The sequence below is a fragment of the Neolamprologus multifasciatus genome, chromosome 14, assembly GCF_963576455.1.
Source record: "Neolamprologus multifasciatus chromosome 14, fNeoMul1.2, whole genome shotgun sequence".
NCBI lineage: Eukaryota > Metazoa > Chordata > Actinopteri > Cichliformes > Cichlidae > Neolamprologus > Neolamprologus multifasciatus.
Window position 1 is genome coordinate 29,726,968 of NC_140452.1, and position 16,786 is coordinate 29,743,753.

The window sequence follows — 16,786 nt, forward strand, 5'->3', positions numbered from 1 at the left end:
CAGTGCTCCATTATTGAAGCACTGTGGGATCTTCACTGGTGGGGAAGGACCGTGGGAGAGTGCATGAGATTGAGTGTAGTTTAAGGGTCTTTTTCATGAGTGAGGGAAGAAGGGAAAGGGACATCGACATATGGACTAGCAACACAGCTGGTGTGTGTCAGGAGTTGTGTGGAGGTGAAGAAGAAAGAACCGAAACGCAGGACTCGCAGGTAGGTGAAGACTGGTGAGACTGGAGCGGAACAGAAGATGAGATGGCTGACTGAGTATACTGCACACACGGCAACGACAACATCACATCAATGACACGACAGTGAACTGAGGAAAACCGAGGACTTAAATACACAGACTGATGAGGATGATAATGAGAGACCGGTGAGTGAACAGCTGAACATAATCTGGCTAACGACACAAGAGACAAGCTGACACGGAAAAACAGGAAGTGAGAACAACATTGATGTGGCAAAATAAACTGAACATGAACAAACTGAAATCACTGGGTCAATGACCCAGGAAACCTGACAGTGTTACATGGATACTGCATTGCTCTGTTGTTGTAAAGAGAGAGCTGAGCCTGAAAGCAAAGCTCCCAATTTATCAGTTGATCTATGTCCCTACCTTCACCTATAGGATGAATGATGAATGCATAGGTTGGAAATATGTTGAATTTAAATAACCCACAGAAATATGTTGGTTTGGCAATTACCATATTTACAGTAAAACACACATTTGTGTTTCTATTCTATTTAGCTTTTTTCTTACCAGCAGAACCTGGTGTGGAGCACTCATAAACTGTGGCAAGTAAGGAAAACTTTTTCAGGTTTAAAAAAAATAAAAGATTGGAGGTAAAGACATTACAACTGAACTTCATACCATGGATCAACAATGAACCTATACTAGCAAGGTTATTAAACTGTTTAAAATGTCAAAACAGTGTTAAAAACTTTTGCCTAGTATGGAAAGCCACTTCTCCACATGTAACTAAACTTGATGGGAGCATTAAATTACTGTGATACTTATTTTCAACAAAGTGTCCTCATCTGGCGCTAATGCTCAGATCATACACTGTTCCTGAGACCCTCTGTGATGCAGTGCTGCAGTGTGCAAAGCTATAATCAAAGCAAACTCATTTGAAAATTTAAAAAAGGCAAACTTTCTTCTATAACATAATCCTATTTTTGTTATTTCATTCATTTGAGGTCTTCAGTATTGTTGTACACTATGGAAAAAAAACACTAAAATCCCTGTACTGTATAAGGAGGTATATCCAAACTTATGACACGTACTCATGGTGTTTCTTCCACTGCTTCTTCCACTGCAGTGTTCAAGGTGTACAGGTTTTCGGTCTTCAAAAAATCACTACACATGTAACAACTCAGCTATCTTGATTTGCTGCTTATGTTACTGACTACCATTGCAAATGTGTTTTAAAGAAAAAAAAATTAAGAAACAAATTCTATTAGATTTATATTTCATACATGACAAAGTGCTGATTTTCTCTCTTTACAGTTTAAAAATTGAATAAGCTTTCTGCTTGCAGAGAGTGGCTAGTCAAACAATTTGTATCATTATAAATACGTTATTTCATATTTATTACTTTATTTTTTATTTGTATTCATTTATTATTACAGCACTAGGACACTAGGTCATAGTATATAGTATTCTGGAGAAGGTATAAAATGTCACTGTATGTGCATATATGTTTGTGTGTGTGTTTTGTGTGTATAGATTTTTAAAAGTTATTACTCATGAACATTGTCTAGAAATGCCCTGTGAGGACAGGAGGAGGAAACAGTGAGAAAAGGGGCTATGTGAGGCTGCTAAAGACAGTGGAATCCTCACTATCTGGTTTAAAAAAAGCACAGATAATAATGACACATTTACCAGTTGTTATAATGATGAAATGTCGCATAAGAAAACATTTTTACTCACAACTGGTCAGCATTCACTAAACTTCAGGTTCAAAGTGAGACCTCAGATTCTCCAGATTACGTTTGAGGTTGTTGTACAACACAGAAAAACAACTAATAAGCGCTGTTTACTTACCCTCATCTAAACAGCCACAGCACATGTCCTCTTCGCAGGGAGAAAAAACAAACAAAAGTCAAAATATGTCAACAACAGCAAACAATCAGTATTTACTACATTTTTGTTTGTTGGGCTTTTTACCATGACTCAAAACAAGCATTTTAAAACCCATACAGAGTAAATTATTCAAACTAATACAGTTGTTATGAGGACAAAATGCCACATGAGCAGTGTTGGGACTAACGCGTTATTAAATAACGCGTTACAGTAACTACGTTATTATTGTGGTAACGAGCACGGTAACTAGTTATTATGCCAAAATCAGGAACGCGTTAGTCGTTACTGGGATTTAGATAGGGTCGTTACTCGTTACTTCGTGTGGTGGCTATCGCGGAGCTTCCACAGATTCTGTAACATTAGCAAGTGGTGGAGGCCAGCAGGTGGAGGAGGGAAAGGGGACGCAGAAGGAAAAGAGACCCGAGGCGGCCGCCGGTCCAAGTGTGAACTGAACTTCAGGTAAGAAGTTATGAGCTGCAGTCTATCTGGGTCAGATATAAACCAAGTTTAGGTGGAGTTTATTTTCGTTATTCTGACTTTTTCCGTACTGCGTACTAGCTAGCATGACGGAGTTTCTATACAGCTGGGTGGGTGCTATGAAGTTAATGATGTTGAACTTTATTTTGTTCATAAGTTATTAGAGTTGCCAACCATCCCGTCTGGTATTCAGAGAAAATATTACGCGTTTCTTATTGAGGTGAAAAGGAACAGTTTGCCCCGTGTTGTGTTCTGTAATGTTTATATCATATTGCACCACTAGAGGGTGGTGTCGCAAAATAAGAGTAAAGCGGAGTCGCTAAAGGTTTAGAGTTAGAATATAGTTAGATGGCTAGCTGATAACTAAGGTGTGTCACTGCTACCTCTTCGATGTTAGTCTGTGCTGAATTCATTAAAGAGCACTGTTCTTCATGAGGACTGGTTTATTACCGGCCGCTACTACATTTTGGCGACGAGTAACCCCTGCGTGTTTTTTTTTCTGCTTTGAGTTTTTTGCTGAGTCATCATGGCTGCAAACGTCCATCCGCCGCCGATGTTTTTGCCTTGCCCTGGAGATCCTGCTTTGCCATTCAACATGTGGATGCGTATGTTCAACAATTATTTGCTTGTGATTAATGCAACAGGGAATGCTTGGCCTGAAGCACGAAGAAGAGCTACTTTACTTCACTGCTTAGGAACTGAGGGACAAAGGATTTTCTACTCACTGCCAAATACAGGTGACACTTTCGCCTCTGCTGTTACTGCCCTAGAACAACACTTTTCGCCCAAGGTAAATGTTGTTGTGGAAAGACATGCTTTCAGAAAGCGAACACAAGCTTCACATGAGACTGTTATCCAGTATGTGGCCAGCTTGCGTGACTTTGCTTCTAAATGTGAGTTTGATGACAGGACAGAAGAAATGATCCGTGATCAGCTAGTTGAACATGTGTCTAGCCCCAGCATAAGGGAAAGACTCTTGCTTGAACCTGATTTGACACTAGATAAAGCTGTTACACTGGCAATACAAATGGAATCTGCAGTTCAACAAGCTAAATCCATAGCTGCAGACAGCAGTACCCCAGTCCAAGCTGTGCAGTCTCACTCGCACTCCATGCAGAGGAAACATAAATACAGTGCTCACCCTGCAAAGCCATCTCATGCAACAAAAACATCTAAGACCTGTTTTAGATGTGGTTCAAACAGTCATTTAGCCAACTTTCGTCAGTGTCCTGCTGCCAAAGCTACTTGTAAACTGTGTCATAAAATTGGACATTTTGCTCGTGTCTGCTGCTCATCCAAGACAAGAGATGTACGGGAAGTCCATTTACCAAAACTCACAGTCCTTTACTTAACAGATCCTTCTCATGCATCAAAAGGATTGCAATGCAGCATAAATGTGAGCACACCTACCTCATCAGCTAAGGACATTGAACTGATTGTGGACACAGGTTCTGCAGTTTCTATCCTGCCTAACCACATCTACGAAGAGCACTTCAGTGGTACGCCACTAAAACCACCTGACCTTCAACTAGTTACATACACAAAGAAAACAATCCCTGTGTTAGGCTGCCTGCAAGTCACAGTGAGCAGAGGAAATGCATCTGCCTCAGCTGTGTTCTTTGTTGTAAGGAAAGGAACTCCTCTTCTTGGAAGAGATCTGATGGAAGCGCTGAATGTCAGCATTGCAGGCAATACTGTTCTACCTCCATGTACTGATGCTACTGCTTCTGTGATGTCTACAAACCCATCACCTGCTTCTTGCATCCCTGCTGCCCCAGATATTGGCTGTGTGCGTGCCTTTGTGCATAAAGTGAAAGTTGACCCAACAGTCAAACCTGTGCGTCAGAAGCTGCGACGTCTCCCGTTTGCTGTGAGGGCTTCAGTTTCAGCAGAACTGGATCGTTTACTCAAAGCTGGTGTCATTGAACGGATTGATGCATCACCATGGGTATCCCCAATTGTTGTGACAGGACGGAAAACTGGTGGAATAAGGCTGTGTGCAGACCTCCGTGAACCAAACAAAGCTGTGATCACTGATTGCTACCCCTTACCACATGTAGATGAATTGTTTGCCAGCTTACAGGGTGCGAAAATGTTTTCTACAATTGATCTGGCAAATGCATACTACCAGCTGCCCCTGCATGAAGATAGCAGAGATTTGACAGCATTCATTACACATGATGGACTCTTCAGATTCTGCAGAGTACCTTATGGACTGGCCTCTGCCCCCTCAGCTTTTCAGAAAATGATGGCTGAAATCCTTAAAGACCTCCCAGGTGTCCAAAACTACCTGGATGACCTTATTGTCTACAGTAAAAGTGCAGCTGAGCATGACCAAAACCTTAGCACTGTCCTGCAGAAGCTCAAAGATGCTGGACTTGTGCTTAACGAAAACAAATGCCATTTTAGGAAGACATCGCTATGCTTCCTAGGTCATGTTGTCACTGCTGATGGCATTCTTCCTGATGAGGAGCATATTGATGCTGTTTTGAGTGCCCCTCCCCCATCTGATGCTGTTGCTCTGAGATCCTTCCTGGGCTTGGTGTCATGGTACTCCAAGTTCTTGCCAAACTTTGCAACTGTTGTAGCCCCTATGCGTGCCTGTGCTAACGACAAGAACACCTTCACATGGACTTCAGATGCACAAGCGAGCTTTGAAGAAGTAAAAAAACTCCTGGTGAATAGTCCTGCACTGGCACTGTTTGACCCTGCCTTGCGTGTTGTGATCTCTACTGATGCAAGTGACTATGGGCTTGGTGCTGTATTTGCTCAAGTGCAACCTGATGGCACAGAAAAACCTGTGGCCTTTGCTTCCCGCACACTGTCTGCAACAGAACAAAAGTATTCAACTGTTGAAAAAGAAGCTTATGCTTGTGTGTGGGCTGCAGAGAAATGGAGAACATATTTGTGGGGTCGACGTTTTACTCTGCGGACAGACCACCAAGCTCTGAAAACACTGCTGAGCACCAAAGGGATTAATAGGGCTGGAATGCGCATTGCCCGTTGGTCTGCCCGCCTCCTGTGTTTTGACTATGATGTTATTTACCGCCCAGGTTCTCAGAACTATACAGCTGACTGTCTTTCTCGCCTGCCCCTGCCTGTTTCTTCCCATCCCACATCGGATGCAGATCATGAAATGGTAGCCCAAGTTTCTGCTGCCATGTCCTCTCTTCCAGTTGCGGACTTTGACTCTGCCTGTTCAACTTGCCCTGAACTGGTTGCTTTGCGTTCACAAATACAAAGTGGCTGGCCTGCCTCAATCAAAGCACTTGATGTCACGTTTGCACCTTACTACAAAATCCGTAATGAACTCTCAACCCTACGTGATTATGTTCTCAGAGGCTCAAGGCTCATTGCACCACTTTCAGTGAGACCTAAACTCATTGCACTGGCACATGAAAGTCACCAAGGGATTGTGCGCACAAAACAAAGATTACGAGATCTCTACTGGTGGCCAAAAATGGACTCACAAGTTCAGTCTGCCATAACCTCATGCCTCCTTTGCCAGTCTAATGACAAAACTGCACATACTAACCCTGCTCCTCTCCAACCCGTCCCACTGCCTGATGGACCGTGGAAAAAACTTGGTCTTGACATTGTTGGGCCTTTTGATACTGCAATACCTGCTTGTAGATACGTCATAACATTGACTGACTACTACTCCAAATGGCCTGAGCTTGCCTTTTCACCTTCTGCTACTACTGATGATGTCATTCAGTTCCTCTCATCTGTCTTTAGTCGTCATGGCAACCCAGAGAACATCGTAACTGACAATGGTACACAGTTCACCTCTGTAATGTTCACCTCGTTCCTCCAGAATAGAGGCATCTCCCACAGCAGAACATCTGTCTACTACCCAGCTGCAAACGGAGCAATCGAACGGTTTCATCGTGCCCTCCGCACCTGTATCCAGACAGCAATCCAGCAGTCAAAACCATGGAAGGCGACTGTGCTGGATTGGCTTCAAGTTTACCGTGCAACACCGCATGCAACTACTTCCCTCTCTCCCTATGAACTCCTGTATGGCAGGAAGATGCGTACTAAACTGGATGTCCTCCCTTTGCCTCCTGCTGTGTCTCCACTGGATGACGTTGCACGTCACTCAGTTCAGAAATATCAGTCGAAAATGCAACGTTACACTGATGGTAGGCGTCACGCACGGAAACCTTCTTTTCTACCAGGCGAGAGTGTGAGGATAAGGAAACCCCACCATGTCCCTAAAGGACATCCCAGATTTACCCCTCCTGTAACAGTAACAAAAGCCAAAGGCTCGAATGCCTTCTTGCTGAGTGATGGAAAGATCTGGAATGCCACTCATCTAGCACGTTGTCGCCCAGTGACTGAAAAGAATGCTGACACTGCTAGGTTGCACCACACTCAGACTGGCTCACCTACTGCCAGAAGACTGCCACGTGTCAAGTACAAGCCTCGCTGGCACAAAGACTATATTGTACCATAATAGGTTGCTTGAAAAAGGACATTAGAGAAATGTCATTACTTGTTCTATTTTGGGTTTAAGAAGAACTAATTTCCTGCCACCAATGCACTAAGAAAAAAATTGTAATGGAAAAACTGGAATAATTTCTTTTCATTTTACAATTTCAGGCTTATTTAGCTTTTCTAGTTGTAGTATTCTGATGTTATAACTATTGCGACATTTAAGTTCACCAGTGTATGTTTGGTTTGCTAAACAGTGAATTACTTTATTTCTGTACTACGCTATTTGGTGAACTCTTTTTATAAAGAGAGAGGAGATGTTGTGTTCTGTAATGTTTATATCATATTGCACCACTAGAGGGTGGTGTCGCAAAATAAGAGTAAAGCGGAGTCGCTAAAGGTTTAGAGTTAGAATATAGTTAGATGGCTAGCTGATAACTAAGGTGTGTCACTGCTACCTCTTCGATGTTAGTCTGTGCTGAATTCATTAAAGAGCACTGTTCTTCATGAGGACTGGTTTATTACCGGCCGCTACTACACCCCGTAATTCAGCTACAATGAAAAAGACACAAAGCTGGAGTTATTCTGTGTCTTTGCTGCACAGCTGCCTCTTCTTCTTTCATTCTCCTCCCTCCCTCTCCCGTTTCTACTTCAATCATGAAAACTGATCAATGATCAGCTGATCGGCTCTCTTGTTTGTTTATCACCCACTTTGCGCCAGAAACAGGAAACCAGCCGATGTCACGCTAAACAACAGCAGCACGTTTAAGCTTGATCAGCTGTTGTTAGAATTTATTTAATATTAATTTCTAGTATCAGCTGATGTTTGCTGGAGCCACAGCTGCAAAAAAGCTGCTGGTCATGATATCGGTTTGGTTATCTGGTGAGAGGGAAACATGAAACCAGGAGATGTCCTTACTGAATCATCAGAGCTGAACAGGTGATGGAGAAACAGGTTTATCTTTTAGGTGACATAAATGAGTTGAAGGGAAGTTATGAACTGTTTCTGAGAGACAGATAACCCCAGGATCCTTTTTAGGTAGCTGACAGCTGGTAACTGTGCAGGTGCGGATCTAACAAAGTTTTGCCAGGGGGGCCAGGTAGGGCATTAACAGGGAGAGGGGGGCACAAAGAAATACTTTTCTTTCTTATTCTCATTTAAAATGTCTAGCTTTTAAAAAATAATTATCTGAATCTTACAACAAAGGATTGATAGATTGATGCATATATACCATCAAAACAGTGAACATCACTGTCACAACAGCGTTTGTTTTCATTCAAAGGCTTTATGATTTTTCCTATAATGGTGGGCCGGTCTCTAGTCAAAACGCCCGGGCCGATTTTTTGTCCCAGTCCAGCCCTGTATGCAGCTTATCTGCAGTCTGGTGTTACCTACATCTTCCTATTTAGAAGGCAGAATTTCCGAGTTCTGAGTACAATCAAAAGCACCACGACTGCAGTTTTTGTGTTGGATGTAAAAGGCGCACATGACACTGTGACGTAGGCTAGAATCATGGCAGCAGTCAATGACGGTCCAGGCATGGGATTTCTCTCGTGGAAATATGCACATTATCTTTTCCTTTCTATTGGTAGGTGGCACAGTGCACTTGTGGCAAGTAAGCAAGCTAGAAGACTGGCAAAGTTATGGAAGCAACACATTAACAAGAAAATTCTGAGTAAAACCAAAGTTACTTTCCCTAGTAACTAGTTACTTTGAAAGTAACGAGTAACTTGAAGTAACTGAGTTACTTTTGATAGAAGTAACTAGTAATGTAACTAAGTTACTATTTTAAAGTAACTTACCCAACACTGCACATGAGTAATCATTTTTATACACAATTGGTCAGCATTCACTAAACTAAAAAACAATTCCATGAAGCTGTGTACAATAACATCAGCTGAGTACAAATAAAATGTAAAATCTTAAACTTGCTTTACTTTGATGTGCCCATTTCTTGGGGCTGTTTAAAAAAATGTGTCAGTGTGTGTGGAGTCCTGCCTGTGGCCCTCGACAATAACATTTAACAATTAATCACAATTTTGCTAAATAAAAGAATCTGACTTGCATCAGTCACATGATTTTCCAGATTATGTTTGAGGCTGTTGTACAACACAGAAAAACAACTAATAAGCGCTGTTTTACTTACCCTCATCTAAACAGCCATAGCACATGTCCTCTTCGCAGGGAGAAAAAACAAACAAAAGTCAAAATATGTCAACAACAGCAAACAATCAGTATTTACTAAATTGCAGAGTGCAATGACAAATTAAACTGCATAATTTTCAATAAAAAACTGGAAAAATTGGGGTGTTCTAAACCTTTTGACTGGTATCATTCTGCAATTTGAGCTATCATTGCACACACTTCATTCAAGTTAAGCCATCTTTATCTTCAGAGCTGTGGATCACAAAGTTTTCGTTTTTTGAAATAAACTCACCGGGTGTTTGAATATTTCTGCGCTTCAGAGGTCTTTGAATCACCCTGCCATTGTCTTTACTGAAAGCAAGGATTATTGTTTCTATGCAAGAAACAACCACCACAGAGAATTAATCTAACTGCATTTAAAAAAATAAATAATTAAATAAATGTTCTCTTAATCTAACAATTAAAAGTTAGCTTCCTTTATCTGCTTAATTATCTAATATCAGAGCATGTCACCAAGACATTTCCTTTGCCCTGGACTGAATTAAATAATTCTGTTCTGCTTGTTCAGGATCTGGAAATTTAGACACACACATGCTGTGAAGCTCTTAAAATATATATAATTAAAAGCCTAACTTTGAAAAGAGGGATCTATGTGCCTGGTAAGTGCTTTCCTCCTGCACTATGTGAAGCAAGCACTTGAGTATCAACAATATCCCCACACAAGTCCTTTTACCCAGTTAACTCACATAGCAAAATAGGTATGGCCTGGATCTGCCCCACACAATGTGTTTACACATGGCCCACATACTACAAAGAATGACGGCCCTTTGGTGGTCCAGATCGGGTTTGCCAGAGGGGTCCCGCACATGGGCCAGCACAAGGCCAGTTGCATACACACTGGTCCTGTGCTGGCTCATGTGTGGACTACCTCTTCATCCAGATCCACTGATTACCTGATCAACCCAATAAGCTTAACTAGTGGCAACTGTTTCTTGTCAGTAGACTTACTATCCCAGCTTTTTATTGTCCTGTTCCAAATTTCTTCAGATGTGTTGCTTATGTTATTTATTAATTTATTTTTAATAACACGTGACATCTTATTTACCATGAAAACCAGGTTCAGATTTAAAGGGCAATCTCAGACTCTCCAGATTACTTTGAGGTCTTTGGTAGTGTTGAACAAAACAGAACAAAAGTAATAAGCACAGTTATATTTATCCTCTAGAATCATGTAAACAGCTATAGCGCATAGCATAGTCCTCTTAGAAGAGAAAAAAACAATATATATAACAACGGCATATATATTTTTATATATACATTTTTTTTTTAAAATTGAGCAGCCGCCCCTACAAGCATCTCTGCATGGCCCTGCCCTGCAGGACAGAAATCATGGAGTGATTTCCATGACACTGGAGAACAAATAATAAGCACTGATTTACTTACCCTCTGAATCTTCAATGGAGTCATCCAACATGTCGGCTAAAAAGAGAAAATATAAACACAAGTCAAAATCAGCAACAAATCAATATGAACTAAATTACTGGTTGCTGAGCTTCTTACAAGTATCTTGACTCACAACAAGCAGTTTAAAACTTATAGAGTAAATTATACAGAGTGATATCATTGTTATAATGATGAAATGTCACGCGAGTAAACATTTTTGCACACAGTTGGTCAGCATTCACTAAACTTGAGGTTCAAAGGGAGACCTCAGATTCTCCAGATTATGTTTGAAGTTTGGTAGTGTTGTAAAAAAAAAGAAAAAGAAAAGGAAGATAGAAAACAACTAATAAGCACTGTTTTACTTACCTGCTAGAGAGCCAAAAGAGTCCATGCACGCACCATAGTCCATTTTAAAGAGAAAAAACAAACATAAGCCAAAATATGTCAACATCAGCAAATAATGGATTGCATTTATATAGCGCTTTTCAAAGTACCCAAAGCGCTTTACAATTCCACTATTCATTCACTCTCACATGGGTGGAGGCAGCTACAGTTGTAGCCACAGCTGCCCTGGGGTAGACTGACAGAAGCGATATTGCGCCATCTGCCCCTCTGGCCAACATCAGTAGGTGGTAGGGTAAAGTGTCTTGCCCAAGGACACAATGACCAGGACACAGAGCCCGGGGATCGAACCAGCGACCTTCCGGCTACAGATACGCTTCCCAACCCCCTGAGCCGGGGTCGCCCTTTATGATCAGTATTTACTAAATTATTTACTAAATTATTGTTTGCTGAGCTTCTTACCATGACTCACAGCAAGCATTTTAAAACTTATACAGAGTAATATAGTTGTTATAATAATAAACATTTTTGCACACAACTGGTCAGGTTACACCCTGCAGGATAGAAACCATGCAGTGATTTCCATAACAGTGTTGAAAAAATAATCAAAAAAATAATAAACACTGCTTTACTTACCCTCTAGATCTTCTATGGAGTCATCCGACATGTAAGAAGAAGACAAAATATAAAGACAAATCAAAATATGTCAAAATCAGCAACAAATCAATATGAACTAAATTACTGGTTGCTGAGCTTCTTACAAGTATCTCGACTCACAACAAGCAGTTTAAAACTTATAGAGTAAATTATACAGAGTGATATCATTGTTATAATGATGAAATGTCACACAAGTAAACATTTTTGCATACAGTTGGTCAGCATTCACTAAACTTGAGGTTCAAAGGGAGACCTCAGATTCTCCAGATTATGTTTGAGGTTTGGTAGTGTTGTAAAAAAAAAAAAAGAAAAGGAAGAAAGAAAACAACTAATAAGCACTGTTTTACTTACCCGCTAGAGAGATAAAAGAGTCAATACATGCACCATAGTCCACTTTAAAGAGAAAAAACAAACAGAAGTCAAAATATGTCAACATCAGCAAATGATCAGTATTTACTAAATTATTGTTTGCTGAGCTTCTTACCATGACTCACAGCAAGCATTTTAAAACTTATACAGAGTAATATAGTTGTTATAATAATAAAATGCCACATGAGTAAACATTTTTGCACACAACTGGTCAGGGTACACGCTGCAGGATAGAAACCATGCAGTGATTTCCATAACAGTGGGGAAAAATAATAGAAAAATTAATAAGCACTACTTTACTTACCCTCTAGATCTTCTATGGAGTCATCCGACATGTCAGCTAAGAAGAGAAAATATAAAGACAAATCAAAATATGCCAAAATCAGCAAGAAATCAATATGAACTAACTTACTGGTTGCTGTGCTTCGTGACTCACAACAAGCAGTTGAAGTAATATTTTTCATTCATATTACATATTTGATATATTTTCACACTATAAATCACAGCAAGTGCGAATATTTTATACACAGTGTATCATGGTCTCAGTGTCTGCTGGGTTGGCCCAGTGGGGCTACATGTGTTTTGTTTTTCTCTCTCTTTCTTCTTCTCACTTGTAATGCTCTGCCTGGACCACGGGCTCCGGCATTTGGTCCACACAGCTGCAAGTAATTTCTCACCTTTGGTTCATCTTCCTATTTGCCAGCCACTTCTTAAGGCAGTGGCTCTGAGCTTCTCGTTGCTGGACTATTGGGTAACGCACATCAGTGTAATCCCGGCTTTGCATAATTCTGATTTTTCTTTGTGCTTTCCTTGGTACTGAATATCTCGTCCTTGTATATAGATTTCCTGGATCCATCCTGTGACCCATTTCCCAGAACCTGTGCTTGATTGTTGGCTATTTAAGTCTGGCCCAACCCCTGACCCCCCCATCAAGTCTCTCACTATCATAATTGCTGTACTGTCAGCTGCATGTATAAATGTGTTAAACCTCAGGTATGCCGCAAACGTCCATGCACACACATGCTTTTCAGTGCCATTCATTCAGCTTTATACTTACTTCCCCCAGCATATCCACACGATGCTGGTCTAATAGCTGATGTCACTTTTAGATTAAAAAAAAAAAAAGGGGGGGGGGAATTGATGTCAGAAGAGGACAGAAACGAATGCAAAGATGTGATTTATTCTATAAAACGTACTTTCTTTCAGCTTTTTACTTCCTGATCATTTCTGATCTGTGGTGATCACCTGAGAAACCACTTACTACCTAACTGTTTTTTTTTAGGTTTGTTTGTTAGTTTCTTGAATTGACTCTAATATTCTGCAATTAAAGCTGTCATTACACACACTTCATTCAAGTTCAGCCATCTTTATCTTCAGAGCTGAGTTTTATTTTGCTTTTAAATTAAACTCACTTGGTGTTGGAATATTTCTGTGCTTCAGGGGTCCTTGAATCACCCTGCCGTTATCTCTGTTAACAGCAATGAAAGCAGTGAAAGAACTGCTCACTCCTGATTGGACACTGAGCTGCACCACCTTCTCCTTCACTCCTCCATCTTGTTGTCGTCCGTGCTCTCTCTCCTCCATCTCAAGGGAGCGAATCAGAGTCCGAGCACCCAACCTGTGGACTGTTAATCTGCAGACAAGAAGTAACGCACACAAAGATACTACATTTGTTTACCTGTGAATTCAATGTTTGTTATAACTGTGGCAGGAAGTGGTTGGTGGCTTGGCTGCAGGGTAGTAATGGAGCTGTGGGATGAAGGTGTGGTGTCAGGAGAGGCTGGCCTTCGCAGCTGGCGAGCATCATCTAATCATGCTTTACCTATTTCAGTGGCAGCCTTGGCCGGGGAGGGTAGATCCGATCAGAACTGCTGCAGTGGAGGAGCTGATAGCAGAGACTAGAGGTTGGAGAGCTGAGCAGTGGGCACTATAAAGTGTGGAAGTGAACACGTATTATAAAAGTCTGGATAAACATCTGGGTCATGCCAGGTCCTTTCTTGTCTACGAGTAGTGCCGAAACCCAGGCCACCATCATGTTGCACAGTCAGTGGAGGCACTGGCCAAGGTGGTGTCGGGGCTGGCAGCAATGCACTGGGAGCAGGCGGCAGTGCATTGTCAATTGGTGTGGCTCCAGCACTGTTGCTCCCCCCGGTGACGTTGCATTAGATAGGAGGGATGACGAGCCCCAAGCTTTCCCGGAGGTGGTCCAAGTGATGGTGGAGACATACTGGTGACTGCAGAAGAGTGGGCTCTCCGGCTGCTCCCATTGCTGTTAGGGGAAGCCCAGGTGGCAGCACTGAGCCTTCCTGCAACAGCGAGGGAAATCTTTCCCAGATTTGTGGAGAGCCATCCTGAACGGTTAGGGCTCTCTCCCCAGGACCATCAGCACCACTTCTGGGATAGTCGGATGTGGCCAGAGGTACAACCCTTTACGTATGCCAGGCGGCTGCACAATGCCACAGCCAAGTGGCTACAGCCTGATCTCACACCTGGGGAGACTTGGCTGCCAGTCAGGACAGTGGAGTGGGTCCGTTGCTACCGGCGGTGAGCCTTGAGGCTGTGGAGATGCTGGCTGAGGACCATCTGGCAGCATGGCCGGAACATCCACTGGAACGACTGCAACCAGTAGCGGCTTACTGACCTATTCCAGCCCCACGAAGAATGGTCCGGGTCCAGGACAGATGTACCGCATACTGGTAAGGTGCCAAGGAGATACATTTGGTCTGTATGCAGTCCCTGGTCCAGCAAGCCCTGATTGCCCTGGCAGCATTGCTGGAGACAGAGTGGCTGGAGGTTAGGTGCATGCATGGGGATATTCATAAATATTGCTCTGGATAGAATAATGGCTCAATTTCACTGGTCGGGCATATGGGAGAACGTGCCCTGCTGGGGCATGTCCTCCCTGGAGTGTCACCTGGTTAACCAGCTGACCATTCCAAAATAGTCAGCTTTGTGGCCATTGCCATTAATAGAGGGTCTATTTGAGTGCATTGGCATGAACCCCATTTCACCGGAGTGTATGTTATGTTAGTTCTGGTGGATTATACAGAAAGCCGTGCCGCCGAGTACTAGTGTGGCCCAGGCACTGTTTCAGGTCGTCTCCCAAGTTGCCATCTTGAAAGAGACATTGATTGACCCAGGCACGTCATTCATATCGCACGCTAAAAGAGCTGTTTGAATTATTGGACAATAAATCTATTCGGACCAGCATCTTCCACCATCAGACTGATGGGTTGGTGGAGCAGCTGAATGAGAATTTGAAGTTCATTCATGAGGATGAACACAATTGGGATCACTGTTGTTTGCAGTGCAGGAGGTGCCCCCAGGCCTTCATGGGATTTTCTCTCTTTGAATTACTGTTTGGCAGAAAGTCATGGGGGGTGTTGGAACTGATTACAGGAAACTTAAGAGGAAGGTCCAAGCTCTGCAAAAAGAAGATTCATTACGTAATGGACCGGAGAGCAAAGTTGCACATGTTGGGAGGTCATCAGAAGGGCTGGACTCAAAGACAAACTGGAGACAGATTGCTTGCATTACTGCCTTCTTCTACCTCAATGTTGCTTGAGCAGCACAGACTGTCCAAGCCAGGGCTCGAACCGGCAACCTTCTGATTACAAGGCTAACTCCCAACTCTTGAGCCACGATCACCAATACTTCTTGTAGTTAAGAAAGATACATCTATCCAGTTCTGTGTTGACTACTGAAATGTGAAGATGGTCTGACTGTTTGATGATTATCTCTGGGTCACTGCTGTTTTTTTTGTTTGTTTTTTTTACAACACTGGATTTAACTAAGGCCTACTTGCAGATTCCCTTGTCTGTAGAGTCTAAGGAAAAACAGCCTTCCCCACTACATAAGGTTTGTACTTGTTTGTCACACTTCAGCTTGTTCAGAACCCGAGCCACTTTCCAGCGCCTCATGGACCACGGGCTGTATCTACAAGCTGCACATGCTGCTGACCACCTGGACAATGTTATCATCCATAGAGACACCTGGGTGTCGCTTGTGCAGTGGGTGACCGTGGTTCTGGCGTCCCTGAGGCAGGCTGGACTCACAGCCAACCCAAAGAACTGCCTCAATCCCAAGACAAAAAAAGAAGTTAGGTGGTTCTTGTGGGTGGCTGGTTACTATTGCTGTTTGTGGCCGACTTTGAGGACCTGACAAGCACCGTGACTCTCACCCAAGATCTGGTCCAGTAGGTTTGCACTGGTGAAGAGGGCTCTCTATGGGAAACCTCTGCTCCATCCACCTAACGTCTCCCTCACGTCTCACTGGTTCTGGTGCTGGGGGCCATTTTGTCCCAGCTCAGCCGCAAACTGTTGGAGTGGGAGGCTAGGTACACTACCATGGAGAAAGAGTGCCTTGTCAGCAGTTGACTCCCTCCGTTATTACATCCTGGCCTCGCTTTCACCCTCTGTTTGGTCACACCCTGCTGCAATGGCTCCACCGCATGAAGGATGCCAATGCCGGGACCACATGGTTCTATCTGGCCCTCCAGCCTATTAAGTTGAAATTGCCGGGGGCACAGATAGTCATTGCTGATTTCTTCTCCTGCTCGTAGGGGGTGGGGCATGAGTAGGAATGGTCGGAAGGCTCCCCAGTAAAAGTTGGGCAGTTGGGCAGTGGGGATGTGTGGCGTGGTGTAGTTGATGGCAGCGGAGGAGTGATGCAGAAAGTTCAGGGTGTGGTGTCAGGGGAGGCTGGTCTTCAAAGCCGGCGAGCATAATTTAATCATTCCCTATTCAGCAGTGGGCAGGGCCGGAGAGGGGAGATACTCCTTTTGTGTCCACAATAACATTGTATTGTTTTTAAGGTTGTACAAAGATGAAGTCA

At 42.8% G+C, this 16,786-nt stretch overlaps 1 pseudogene across 1 annotated transcript in view; it reads right to left on the reverse strand.

Annotated features, from left to right (window-relative positions):
• LOC146504308 (von Willebrand factor A domain-containing protein 5A-like) overlaps window positions 1–16,786 on the reverse strand; it is an 87,835-nt pseudogene that overhangs the window by 59,841 nt on the left and 11,208 nt on the right. Inside the window, exons 14-18 of the transcript XR_014868615.1 lie at window positions 13,366–13,586; window positions 13,011–13,055; window positions 12,258–12,293; window positions 11,936–11,977; window positions 10,586–10,621 (exon numbers count right to left, since the gene is read on the reverse strand). The product of XR_014868615.1 is annotated as a von Willebrand factor A domain-containing protein 5A-like (transcript). The remainder of the gene's footprint in view (window positions 1–10,585; window positions 10,622–11,935; window positions 11,978–12,257; window positions 12,294–13,010; window positions 13,056–13,365; window positions 13,587–16,786) is intronic.